The sequence below is a fragment of the Macaca nemestrina genome, chromosome 4 (assembly GCF_043159975.1).
Source record: "Macaca nemestrina isolate mMacNem1 chromosome 4, mMacNem.hap1, whole genome shotgun sequence".
In the NCBI taxonomy this organism is placed as follows: Eukaryota; Metazoa; Chordata; class Mammalia; order Primates; family Cercopithecidae; genus Macaca; species Macaca nemestrina.
The window spans coordinates 138,415,518-138,430,197 of record NC_092128.1 but is presented as its reverse complement, the minus strand read 5'-3'; positions in this window follow the sequence as shown (position 1 = coordinate 138,430,197).

Below are 14,680 nucleotides of genomic sequence, written 5' to 3'. Positions count from 1 at the left end.
GTGGATCTCTTTGCTAGCCTTATTTCTGTGGAATCTGAGAAAAGATACTTCGGATCCATATGAAGACTATAGGGCCAAAGTTAATATCCTCCGATAACAAAGAGAAAGAAGCTTTCTGAGAAACTTCTTTGTGTTCTGTGAAATCATCTCACAGAGTTACAGCTTTCCCCTCAAGAAGCCTTTCGCTAAGACAGTTCTTGTGGAATTGGCAAAGTGATATTTGGAAGCCCATAGAGGGCTATGGTGAAAAAGGAAATATCCTCAGATGAAATCTGGAAAGAAGCTTTCTGAAAAACTGCTTAGTGTTCTGTGAATTCATCTCACAGAGTTACATCTGTATTTCGTGGATCTCTTTGCTAGCCTTATTTCTGTGGAATCTGAGAACAGATATTTCGGATCCCTTTGAAGACTATAGGGCCAAAGGAAATATCCTCCGATAACAAAGAGAAAGAAGCTTTCTGAGAAACTTCTTTGTGTTCTGTGAAATCATCTCACAGAGTTACAGCTTTCCCCTCAAGAATCCTTTAACTGAGACAGTTCTTGTGTAATTGGCAAAGAGATATTTGGAAGCCCATAGAGGGCTATGGTGAAAAAGGAAATATCCTCAGTTGAAATCTGGAAAGAAGCTTTCTGAGAAACTGCTTAGTGTTCTGTGAATTCATCTCACAGAGTTACATATGTATTTCGTGGATCTCTTTGCTAGCCTTATTTCTGTGGAATCTGAGAACAGATATTTCGGATCCCTATGAAGACTATAGGGCCAAAGGAAATATCCTGCGATAACAAAGAGAAAGAAGCTTTCTGAGAAACTTCTTTGTGTTCTGTGAAATCATCTCACAGAGTTACCGCTTTCCCCTCAAGAAGCCTTTCGCTAAGACAGTTCTTGTGGAATTGGCAAAGTGATATTTGGAAGCCCATAGAGGGCTATGGTGAAAAAGGAAATATCCTCAGATGAAATCTGGAAAGAAGCTTACTGAGAAACTGCTTAGTGTTCTGTGAATTCATCTCACAGAGTTACATCTGTATTTCGTGGATCTCTTTGCTAGCCTTATTTCTGTGGAATCTGAGAACAGATATTTCGGATCCCTTTGAAGACTAAAGGGCCAAAGGAAATATCCTGCGATAACAAAGAGAAAGATGCTTTCTGAGAAACTTCTTTGTGTTCTGTGAAATCATCTCACAGAGTTACAGCTTTCCCCTCAAGAAGCCTTTAACTAAGACAGTTCTTGTGAAATTGGCAAAGAGATATTTGGAAGCCCATAGAGGGCTATGGTGAAGAAGGAAATATCCTCAGATGAAATCTGGAAAGAAGCTTTCTGAGAAACTGCTTAGTGTTCTGTGAATTCATCTCACAGAGTTACATCTGTATTTCGTGGATCTCTTTGCTAGCCTTATTTCTGTGGAATCTGAAAACAGATATTTCCGATCCCTTTGAAGACTATAGGGCCAAAGGAAATATCCTGCGATAACAAAGAGAAAGAAGCTTTCCGAGAAACTTCTTTCTGTTCTCTGAAATCATGTCACAGAGTTACAGCTTTCCCCTCAAGAAGCCTTTCGCTAAGACAGTTCTTGTGGAATTGGCAAAGTGATATTTGGAAGCCCATAGAGGGCTATGGTGAAAAAGGAAATATCCTCAGATGAAATCTGGAAAGAAGCTTTCTGAGAAACTGCTTAGTGTTCTGTGAATTCATCTCACAGAGTTACATCTGTATTTCGTGGATCTCTTTGCTAGCCTTATTTCTGTGGAATCTGAGAACAGATATTTCGGATCCCTTTGAAGACTATAGGGCCAAAGGAAATATCCTGCGATAACAAAGAGAAAGAAGCTTTCTGAGAAACTTCTTTCTGTTCTGTGAAATCATCTCACAGAGTTACAGCTTTCCCCTCAAGAAGCCTTTCGCTAAGACAGTTCTTGTGGATTTGGCAAAGTGATATTTGGGAGCCCATAGAGGGCTATGGTGAAAAAGGAAATATCCTCAGATGAAATCTGGAAAGAAGCTTTCTGAGAAACTGCTTAGTGTTCTGTGAATTCATCTCACAGAGTTACATCTGTATTTCGTGGATCTCTTTGCTAGCCTTATTTCTGTGGAATCTGAGAACAGATATTTCGGATCCCTTTGAAGACTATAGGGCCAAAGGAAATATCCTCCGATAACAAAGAGAAAGAAGCTTTCGGAGAAACTTCTTTGTGTTCTGTGAAATCATCTCACAGAGTTACAGCTTTCCCCTCAAGAACCCTTTAACTGAGACAGTTCTTCTGTAATTGGCAAAGAGATATTTGGAAGCCCATAGAGGGCTATGGTGAAAAAGGAAATATCCTCAGATGAAATCTGGAAAGAAGCTTTCTGAGAAACTGCTTAGTGTTCTGTGAATTCATCTCACAGAGTTACATCTGTATGTCGTGGATCTCTTTGCTAGCCTTATTTCTGTGGAATCTGAGAACAGATATTTCGGATCCCTTTGAAGACTATAGGGCCAAAGGAAATATCCTCCGATAACAAAGAGAAAGAAGCTTTCTGAGAAACTTCTTTGTGTTCTGTGAAATCATCTCACAGAGTTACAGCTTTCCCCTCAAGAACCCTTTAACTGAGACAGTTCTTCTGTAATTGGCAAAGAGATATTTGGAAGCCCATAGAGGGCTATGGTGACAAAGGAAATATCCTCAGATGAAATCTGCAAAGAAGCTTTCTGAGAAACTGCTTAGTGTTCTGTGAATTCATCTCACAGAGTTACATATGTATTTCGTGGATCTCTTTGCTAGCCTTATTTCTGTGGAATCTGAGAACAGATATTTCGGATCCCTTTGAAGACTATAGGGCCAAAGGAAATATCCTGCGATAACAAAGAGAAAGAAGCTTTCTGAGAAACTTCTTTGTGTTCTGTGAAATCATCTCACAGAGTTACCGCTTTCCCCTCAAGAAGCCTTTCGCTAAGACAGTTCTTGTGGAATTGGCAAAGTGATATTTGGAAGCCCATAGAGGGCTATGGTGAAAAAGGAAATATCCTCAGATGAAATCTGGAAAGAAGCTTTCTGAGAAACTGCTTAGTGTTCTGTGAATTCATCTCACAGAGTTACATCTGTATTTCGTGGATCTCTTTGCTAGCCTTATTTCTGTGGAATCTGAGAACAGATATTTCGGATCCCTTTGAAGACTATAGGGCCAAAGGAAATATCCTGCGATAACAAAGAGAAAGATGCTTTCTGAGAAACTTCTTTGTGTTCTGTGAAATCATCTCACAGAGTTACAGCTTTCCCCTCAAGAAGCCTTTAACTAAGACAGTTCTTGTGAAATTGGCAAAGAGATATTTGGAAGCCCATAGAGGGCTATGGTGAAGAAGGAAATATCCTCAGATGAAATCTGGAAAGAAGCTTTCTGAGAAACTGCTTAGTGTTCTGTGAATTCATCTCACAGAGTTACATCTGTATTTCGTGGATCTCTTTGCTAGCCTTATTTCTGTGGAATCTGAAAACAGATATTTCCGATCCCTTTGAAGACTATAGGGCCAAAGGAAATATCCTGCGATAACAAAGAGAAAGAAGCTTTCCGAGAAACTTCTTTCAGTTCTCTGAAATCATGTCACAGAGTTACAGCTTTCCCCTCAAGAAGCCTTTCGCTAAGACAGTTCTTGTGGAATTGGCAAAGTGATATTTGTAAGCTCATAGAGGGCTATGGTGAAAAAGGAAATATCCTCAGATGATATCTGGAAAGAAGCTTTCTGAGAAACTGCTTAGTGTTCTGTAAATTCATCTCACAGAGTTACATCTGTATTTCGTGGATCTCTTTGCTAGCCTTATTTCTGTGTAATCTGAGAACAGATATTTCGGATCCCTTTGAAGACTATAGGGCCAAAGGAAATATCCTGCGATAACAAAGAGAAAGAAGCTTTCTGAGAAACTTCTTTGTGTTCTGTGAAATCATCTCACAGAATTACAGCTTTCCCCTCAAGAAGCCTTTCGCTAAGACAGTTCTTGTGGAATTGGCAAAGTGATATTTGGAAGCCCATAGAGGGCTATGGTGAAAAAGGAAATATCCTCAGATGAAATCTGGAAAGAAGCTTTCTGAGAAACTGCTTAGTGTTCTGTGAATTCATCTCACAGAGTTACATCTGTATTTCGTGGATCTCTTTGCTAGCCTTATTTCTGTGGAATCTGAGAACAGATATTTCGGATCCCTTTGAAGACTATAGGGCCAAAGGAAATATCCTGCGATAACAAAGAGAAAGAAGCTTTCTGAGAAACTTCTTTGTGTTCTGTGAAATCATCTCACAGAGTTACAGCTTTCCCCTCAAGAAGCCTTTCGCTAAGACAGTTCTTGTGGATTTGGCAAAGTGATATTTGGAAGCCCATAGAGGGCTATGGTGAAAAAGGAAATATCCTCAGATGAAATCTGGAAAGAAGCTTTCTGAGAAACTGCTTAGTGTTCTGTGAATTCATCTCACAGAGTTACATCTGTATTTCGTGGATCTCTTTGCTAGCCTTATATCTGTGGAATCTGAGAACAGATATTTCGGATCCCTTTGAAGACTATAGGGCCAAAGGAAATATCCTCCGATAACAAAGAGAAAGAAGGTTTCTGAGAAACTTCTTTGTGTTCTGTGAAATCATCTCACAGAGTTACAGCTTTCCCCTCAAGAACCCTTTAACTGAGACAGTTCTTGTGTAATTGGCAAAGAGATATTTGGAAGCCCATAGAGGGCTATGGTGAAAAAGGAAATATCCTCAGATGAAATCTGGAAAGAAGCTTTCTGAGAAACTGCTTAGTGTTCTGTGAATTCATCTCACAGAGTTACATATGTATTTCGTGGATCTCTTTGCTAGCCTTATTTCTGTGGAATCTGAGAAAAGATATTTCGGATCCCTATGAAGACTATAGGGCCAAAGGAAATATCCTCCGATAACAAAGAGAAAGAAGCTTTCTGAGAAACTTCTTTGTGTTCTGTGAAATCATCTCACAGAGTTACAGCTTTCCCCTCAAGAAGCCTTTAACTAAGACAGTTCTTGTGAAATTGGCAAAGAGATATTTGGAAGCCCATAGAGGGCTATGGTGAAAAAGGAAATATCCTCAGATGAAATCTGGAAAGAAGCTTTCTGAGAAACTGCTTAGTGTTCTGTGAATTCATCTCACAGAGTTACATATGTATTTATGTGGATCTCTGTGCTAGCTTTATTTCTGTGGAATCTGAGAAAAGATATTTCGGATCCCTTTGAAGACTATAGGGCCAAAGGAAATATCCTCCGATAACAAAGAGAAAGAAGCTTTCTGAGAAACTTCTTTGTGTTCTGTGAAATCATCTCACAGAATTACAGCTTTCCCCTCAAGAAGCCTTTCGCTAAGACAGTTCTTGTGGAATTGGCAAAGTGATATTTGGAAGCCCATAGAGGGCTATGGTGAAAAAGGAAATATCCTCAGATGATATCTGGAAAGAAGCTTTCTGAGAAACTGCTTAGTGTTCTGTGAATTCATCTCACAGAGTTACATCTGTATTTCGTGGATCTCTTTGCTAGCCTTATTTCTGTGGAATCTGAGAACAGATATTTCGGATCCCTTTGAAGACTATAGGGCCAAAGGAAATATCCTGCGATAACAAAGAGAAAGATGCTTTCTGAGAAACTTCTTTGTGTTCTGTGAAATCATCTCACAGAGTTACAGCTTTCCCCTCAAGAAGCCTTTAACTAAGACAGTTCTTGTGAAATTGGCAAAGAGATATTTGGAAGCCCATAGAGGGCTATGGTGAAGAAGGAAATATCCTCAGATGAAATCTGGAAAGAAGCTTTCTGAGAAACTGCTTAGTGTTCTGTGAATTCATCTCACAGAGTTACATCTGTATTTCGTGGATCTCTTTGCTAGCCTTATTTCTGTGGAATCTGAAAACAGATATTTCCGATCCCTTTGAAGACTATAGGGCCAAAGGAAATATCCTGCGATAACAAAGAGAAAGAAGCTTTCCGAGAAACTTCTTTCAGTTCTCTGAAATCATGTCACAGAGTTACAGCTTTCCCCTCAAGAAGCCTTTCGCTAAGACAGTTCTTGTGGAATTGGCAAAGTGATATTTGTAAGCTCATAGAGGGCTATGGTGAAAAAGGAAATATCCTCAGATGATATCTGGAAAGAAGCTTTCTGAGAAACTGCTTAGTGTTCTGTAAATTCATCTCACAGAGTTACATCTGTATTTCGTGGATCTCTTTGCTAGCCTTATTTCTGTGTAATCTGAGAACAGATATTTCGGATCCCTTTGAAGACTATAGGGCCAAAGGAAATATCCTGCGATAACAAAGAGAAAGAAGCTTTCTGAGAAACTTCTTTGTGTTCTGTGAAATCATCTCACAGAATTACAGCTTTCCCCTCAAGAAGCCTTTCGCTAAGACAGTTCTTGTGGAATTGGCAAAGTGATATTTGGAAGCCCATAGAGGGCTATGGTGAAAAAGGAAATATCCTCAGATGAAATCTGGAAAGAAGCTTTTTGAGAAACTGCTTAGTGTTCTGTGAATTCATCTCACAGAGTTACATCTGTATTTCGTGGATCTCTTTGCTAGCCTTATTTCTGTGGAATCTGAGAACAGATATTTCGGATCCCTTTGAAGACTATAGGGCCAAAGGAAATATCCTGCGATAACAAAGAGAAAGAAGCTTTCGGAGAAACTTCTTTGTGTTCTGTGAAATCATCTCACAGAGTTACAGCTTTCCCCTCAAGAAGCCTTTCGCTAAGACAGTTCTTGTGGATTTGGCAAAGTGATATTTGGAAGCCCATAGAGGGCTATGGTGAAAAAGGAAATATCCTCAGATGAAATCTGGAAAGAAGCTTTCTGAGAAACTGCTTAGTGTTCTGTGAATTCATCTCACAGACTTACATCTGTATTTCGTGGATCTCTTTGCTAGCCTTATTTCTGTGGAATCTGAGAACAGATATTTCGGATCCCTTTGAAGACTATAGGGCCAAAGGAAATATCCTCCGATAACAAAGAGAAAGAAGGTTTCTGAGAAACTTCTTTGTGTTCTGTGAAATCATCTCACAGAGTTACAGCTTTCCCCTCAAGAACCCTTTAACTGAGACAGTTCTTGTGTAATTGGCAAAGAGATATTTGGAAGCCCATAGAGGGCTATGGTGAAAAAGGAAATATCCTCAGATGAAATCTGGAAAGAAGCTTTCTGAGAAACTGCTTAGTGTTCTGTGAATTCATCTCACAGAGTTACATATGTATTTAGTGGATCTCTTTGCTAGCCTTATTTCTGTGGAATCTGAGAAAAGATATTTCGGATCCCTATGAAGACTATAGGGCCAAAGGAAATATCCTCCGATAACAAAGAGAAAGAAGCTTTCTGAGAAACTTCTTTGTGTTCTGTGAAATCATCTCACAGAGTTACAGCTTTCCCCTCAAGAAGCCTTTAACTAAGACAGTTCTTGTGAAATTGGCAAAGAGATATTTGGAAGCCCATAGAGGGCTATGGTGAAAAAGGAAATATCCTCAGATGAAATCTGGAAAGAAGCTTTCTGAGAAACTGCTTAGTGTTCTGTGAATTCATCTCACAGAGTTACATATGTATTTATGTGGATCTCTGTGCTAGCTTTATTTCTGTGGAATCTGAGAAAAGATATTTCGGATCCCTTTGAAGACTATAGGGCCAAAGGAAATATCCTGCGATAACAAAGAGAAAGAAGCTTTCTGAGAAACTTCTTTGTGTTCTGTGAAATCATCTCACAGAATTACAGCTTTCCCCTCAAGAAGCCTTTCGCTAAGACAGTTCTTGTGGAATTGGCAAAGTGATATTTGGAAGCCCATAGAGGGCTATGGTGAAAAAGGAAATATCCTCAGATGATATCTGGAAAGAAGCTTTCTGAGAAACTGCTTAGTGTTCTGTTAATTCATCTCACAGAGTTACATCTGTATTTCGTGGATCTCTTTGCTAGCCTTATTTCTGTGTAATCTGAGAACAGATATTTCGGATCCCTTTGAAGACTATAGGGCCAAAGGAAATATCCTCCGATAACAAAGAGAAAGAAGCTTTCTGAGAAACTTCTTTGTGTTCTGTGAAATCATCTCACAGAGTTACCGCTTTCCCCTCAAGAAGCCTTTCGCTAGGACAGTTCTTGTGTAATTGGCAAAGAGATATTTGGAAGCCCATAGAGGGCTATGGTGACAAAGGAAATATCCTCAGATGAAATCTGGAAAGAAGCTTTCTGAGAAACTGCTTAGTGTTCTGTGAATTCATCTCACAGAGTTACATCTGTATTTCGTGGATCTCTTTGCTAGCCTTATTTCTGTGTAATCTGAGAACAGATATTTCGGATCCCTTTGAAGACTATAGGGCCAAAGGAAATATCCTGCGATAACAAAGAGAAAGAAGCTTTCTGAGAAACTTCTTTGTGTTCTGTGAAATCATCTCACAGAATTACAGCTTTCCCCTCAAGAAGCCTTTCGCTAAGACAGTTCTTGTGGAATTGACAAAGTGATATTTGGAAGCCCATAGAGGGCTATGGTGAAAAAGGAAATATCCTCAGATGAAATCTGGAAAGAAGCTTTCTGAGAAACTGCTTAGTATTCTGTGAATTCATCTCACAGAGTTACATCTGTATTTCGTGGATCTCTTTGCTAGCCTTATTTCTGTGGAATCTGAGAACAGATATTTCGGATCCCTTTGAAGACTATAGGGCCAAAGGAAATATCCTCCGATAACAAAGAGAAAGAAGCTTTCTGAGAAACTTCTTTGTGTTCTGTGAAATCATCTCACAGAGTTACAGCTTTCCCCTCAAGAACCCTTTAACTGAGACAGTTCTTGTGTAATTGGCAAAGAGATATTTGGAAGCCCATAGAGGGCTATGGTGAAAAAGGAAATATCCTCAGATGAAATCTGGAAAGAAGCTTTCTGAGAAACTGCTTAGTGTTCTGTGAATTCATCTCACAGAGTTACATCTGTATTTCGTGGATCTCTTTCCTAGCCTTATTTCTGTGGAATCTGAGAACAGATATTTCGGATCCCTATGAAGACTATAGGGCCAAAGGAAATATCCTCCGATAACAAAGAGAAAGAAGCTTTCTGAGAAACTTCTTTGTGTTCTGTGAAATCATCTCACAGAGTTACAGCTTTCCCCTCAAGAAGCCTTTCGCTAAGACAGTTCTTGTGGAATTGGCAAAGTGATATTTGGAAGCCCATAGAGGGCTATGGTGAAAAAGGAAATATCCTCAGATGAAATCTGGAAAGAAGCTTTCTGAGAAACTGCTTAGTGTTCTGTGAATTCATCTCACAGAGTTACATCTGTATTTCGTGGATCTCTTTGCTAGCCTTATTTCTGTGGAATCTGAAAACAGATATTTCGGATCCCTTTAAGACTATAGGGCCAAAGGAAATATCCTGCGATAACAAAGAGAAAGAAGCTTTCTGAGAAACTTCTTTCTGTTCTCTGAAATCATGTCACAGAGTTACAGCTTTCCCCTCAAGAAGCCTTTCGCTAAGACAGTTCTTGTGGAATTGGCAAAGTGATATTTGTAAGCCCATAGAGGGCTATGGTGAAAAAGGAAATATCCTCAGATGATATCTGGAAAGAAGCTTTCTGAGAAACTGCTTAGTGTTCTGTAAATTCATCTCACAGAGTTACATCTGTATTTCGTGGATCTCTTTGCTAGCCTTATTTCTGTGGAATCTGAGAACAGATATTTCGGATCCCTTTGAAGACTATAGGGCCAAAGGAAATATCCTGCGATAACAAAGAGAAAGAAGCTTTCTGAGAAACTTCTTTCTGTTCTGTGAAATCATCTCACAGAGTTACAGCTTTCCCCTCAAGAAGCCTTTCGCTAAGACAGTTCTTGTGGAATTGGCAAAGTGATATTTGGAAGCCCATAGAGGGCTATGGTGAAAAAGGAAATATCCTCAGATGAAATCTGGAAAGAAGCTTTCTGAGAAACTGCTTAGTGTTCTGTGAATTCATCTCACAGAGTTACATCTGTATTTCGTGGATCTCTTTGCTAGCCTTATTTCTGTGGAATCTGAGAACAGATATTTCGGATCCCTTTGAAGACTATAGGGCCAAAGGAAATATCCTCCGATAACAAAGAGAAAGAAGCTTTCTGAGAAACTTCTTTGTGTTCTGTGAAATCATCTCACAGAGTTACAGCTTTCCCCTCAAGAACCCTTTAACTGAGACAGTTCTTGTGTAATTGGCAAAGAGATATTTGGAAGCCCATAGAGGGCTATGGTGAAAAAGGAAATATCCTCAGATGAAATCTGGAAAGAAGCTTTCTGAGAAACTGCTTAGTGTTCTGTGAATTCATCTCACAGAGTTACATCTGTATTTCGTGGATCTCTTTGCTAGCCTTATTTCTGTGTAATCTGAGAACAGATATTTCGGATCCCTTTGAAGACTATAGGGCCAAAGGAAATATCCTCCGATAACAAAGAGAAAGAAGCTTTCTGAGAAACTTCTTTGTGTTCTGTGAAATCATCTCACAGAATTACAGCTTTCCCCTCAAGAAGCCTTTCGCTAAGACAGTTCTTGTGTAATTGGCAAAGTGATATTTGGAAGCCCATAGAGGGCTATGGTGAAAAAGGAAATATCCTCAGATGAAATCTGGAAAGAAGCTTTCTGAGAAACTGCTTAGTGTTCTGTGAATTCATCTCACAGAGTTACATCTGTATTTCGTGGATCTCTTTGCTAGCCTTATTTCTGTGTAATCTGAGAACAAATATTTCGGATCCCTTTGAAGACTATAGGGCCAAAGGAAATATCCTGCGATAACAAAGAGAAAGAAGCTTTCTGAGAAACTTCTTTGTGTTCTGTGAAATCATCTCACAGAATTACAGCTTTCCCCTCAAGAAACCTTTCGCTAAGACAGTTCTTGTGGAATTGGCAAAGTGATATTTGGAAGCCCATAGAGGGCTATGGTGAAAAAGGAAATATCCTCAGATGAAATCTGGAAAGAAGCTTTCTGAGAAACTGCTTAGTATTCTGTGAATTCATCTCACAGAGTTACATCTGTATTTCGTGGATCTCTTTGCTAGCCTTATTTCTGTGGAATCTGAGAACAGATATTTCGGATCCCTTTGAAGACTATAGGGCCAAAGGAAATATCCTCCGATAACAAAGAGAAAGAAGCTTTCTGAGAAACTTCTTTGTGTTCTGTGAAATCATCTCACAGAGTTACAGCTTTCCCCTCAAGAACCCTTTAACTGAGACAGTTCTTGTGTAATTGGCAAAGAGATATTTGGAAGCCCATAGAGGGCTATGGTGAAAAAGGAAATATCCTCAGATGAAATCTGGAAAGAAGCTTTCTGAGAAACTGCTTAGTGTTCTGTGAATTCATCTCACAGAGTTACATATGTATTTCGTGGATCTCTTTCCTAGCCTTATTTCTGTGGAATCTGAGAAAAGATATTTCGGATCCCTATGAAGACTATAGGGCCAAAGGAAATATCCTCCGATAACAAAGAGAAAGAAGCTTTCTGAGAAACTTCTTTGTGTTCTGTGAAATCATCTCACAGAGTTACAGCTTTCCCCTCAAGAAGCCTTTCGCTAAGACAGTTCTTGTGGAATTGGCAAAGTGATGTTTGGAAGCCCATAGAGGGCTATGGTGAAAAAGGAAATATCCTCAGATGAAATCTGGAAAGAAGCTTTCTGAGAAACTGCTTAGTGTTCTGTGAATTCATCTCACAGAGTTACATCTGTATTTCGTGGATCTCTTTGCTAGCCTTATTTCTGTGGAATCTGAAAACAGATATTTCGGATCCCTTTGAAGACTATAGGCCCAAAGGAAATATCCTGCGATAACAAAGAGAAAGAAGCTTTCTGAGAAACTTCTTTCTGTTCTCTGAAATCATGTCACAGAGTTACAGCTTTCCCCTCAAGAAGCCTTTCGCTAAGACAGTTCTTGTGGAATTGGCAAAGTGATATTTGTAAGCCCATAGAGGGCTATGGTGAAAAAGGAAATATCCTCAGATGATATCTGGAAAGAAGCTTTCTGAGAAACTGCTTAGTGTTCTGTGAATTCATCTCACAGAGTTACATCTGTATTTCGTGGATCTCTTTGCTAGCCTTATTTCTGTGGAATCTGAGAAAAGATATTTCGGATCCCTTTGAAGACTATAGGGCCAAAGGAAATATCCTCCGATAACAAAGAGAAAGAAGCTTTCTGAGAAACTTCTTTGTGTTCTGTGAAATCATCTCACAGAGTTACAGCTTTCCCCTCAAGAAGCCTTTCGCTAAGACAGTTCTTGTGGAATTGGCAAAGTGATATTTGGAAGCCCATAGAGGGCTATGGTGAAAAAGGAAATATCCTCAGATGAAATCTGGAAAGAAGCTTTCTGAGAAACTGCTTAGTGTTCTGTGAATTCATCTCACAGAGTTACATCTGTATTTCGTGGATCTCTTTGCTAGCCTTATTTCTGTGGAATCTGAAAACAGATATTTCGGATCCCTTTAAAGACTATAGGGCCAAAGGAAATATCCTGCGATAACAAAGAGAAAGAAGCTTTCTGAGAAACTTCTTTCTGTTCTCTGAAATCATGTCACAGAGTTACAGCTTTCCCCTCAAGAAGCCTTTCGCTAAGACAGTTCTTGTGGAATTGGCAAAGTGATATTTGTAAGCCCATAGAGGGCTATGGTGAAAAAGGAAATATCCTCAGATGATATCTGGAAAGAAGCTTTCTGAGAAAATGCTTAGTGTTCTGTTAATTCATCTCACAGAGTTACATCTGTATTTCGTGGATCTCTTTGCTAGCCTTATTTCTGTGTAATCTGAGAACAGATATTTCGGATCCCTTTGAAGACTATAGGGCCAAAGGAAATATCCTCCGATAACAAAGAGAAAGAAGCATTCTGAGAAACTTCTTTGTGTTCTGTGAAATCATCTCACAGAGTTACAGCTTTCCCCTCCAGAAGCCTTTCGCTAGCACAGTTCTTGTGTAATTGGCAAAGAGATATTGGGAAGCCCATAGAGGGCTATGGTGACAAAGGAAATATCCTCAATTGAAATCTGGAAAGAAGCTTTCTGAGAAACTGCCTAGTGTTCTGTGAAATCATCTCACAGAATTACAGCTTTCCCCTCAAGAAGCCTTTCGCTAAGACAGTTCTTGTGGAATTGGCAAAGAGATATTTGGATGCCCATAGAGGGCTATGGTGACAAAGGAAATATCCTCAGATGAAATCTGGAAAGAAGCTTTCTGAGAAACTGCTTAGTGTTCTGTGAATTCATCTCACAGAGTTACATCTGTATTTCGTGGATCTCTTTGCTAGTCTTATTTCTGTGGAATCTGAGAACAGATATTTCGGATCCCTTTGAAGACTATAGGGCCAAAGGAAATATCCTGCGATAACAAAGAGAAAGAAGCTTTCTGAGAAACTTCTTTGTGTTCTGTGAAATCATCTCACAGAATTACAGCTTTCCCCTCTAGAAGCCTTTCGCTAAGACAGTTCTTGTGGAATTGGCAAAGTGATATTTGGAAGCCCATAGAGGGCTATGGTGAAAAAGGAAATATCCTCAGATGAAATCTGGAAAGAAGCTTTCTGAGAAACTGCTTAGTATTCTGTGAATTCATCTCACAGAGTTACATCTGTATTTCGTGGATCTCTTTGCTAGCCTTATTTCTGTGGAATCTGAGAACAGATATTTCGGATCCCTTTGAAGACTATAGGGTCAAAGGAAATATCCTCCGATAACAAAGAGAAAGAAGCTTTCTGAGAAACTTCTTTGTGTTCTGTGAAATCATCTCACAGAGTTACAGCTTTCCCCTCAAGAACCCTTTAACTGCGACAGTTCTTGTGTAATTGGCAAAGAGATATTTGGAAGCCCATAGAGGGCTATGGTGAAAAAGGAAATATCCTCAGATGAAATCTGGAAAGAAGCTTTCTGAGAAACTGCTTAGTGTTCTGTGAATTCATCTCACAGAGTTACATATGTATTTCGTGGATCTCTTTGCTAGCCTTATTTCTGTGGAATCTGAGAAAAGATATTTCGGATCCCTATGAAGACTATAGGGCCAAAGGAAATATCCTCCGATAACAAAGAGAAAGAAGCTTTCTGAGAAACTTCTTTGTGTTCTGTGAAATCCTCTCACAGAGTTACAGCTTTCCCCTCAAGAAGCCTTTCGCTAAGACAGTTCTTGTGGAATTGGCAAAGTGATATTTGGAAGCCCATAGAGGGCTATGGTGAAAAAGGAAATATCCTCAGATGAAATCTGGAAAGAAGCTTTCTGAGAAACTGCTTAGTGTTCTGTGAATTCATCTCACAGAGTTACATATGTATTTCGTGGATCTCTTTGCTAGCCTTATTTCTGTGGAATCTGAGAACAGATATTTCCGATCCCTTTGAAGACTATAGGGCCAAAGGAAATATCCTCCGATAACAAAGAGAAAGAAGCTTTCTGAGAAACTTCTTTGTGTTCTGTGAAATCATCTCACAGAATTACAGCTTTCCCCTCAAGAAGCCTTTCGCTAAGACAGTTCTTGTGGAATTGGCAAAGTGATATTTGGAAGCCCATAGAGGGCTATGGTGAAAAAGGAAATATCCTCAGATGAAATCTGGAAAGAAGCTTTCTGAGAAACTGCTTAGTGTTCTGTGAATTCATCTCACAGAGTTACATCTGTATTTCGTGGATCTCTTTGCTAGCCTTATTTCTGTGGAACCTGAGAACAGATATTTCGGATCCCTTTGAAGACTATAGGGCCAAAGGAAATATCCTCCGATAACAAA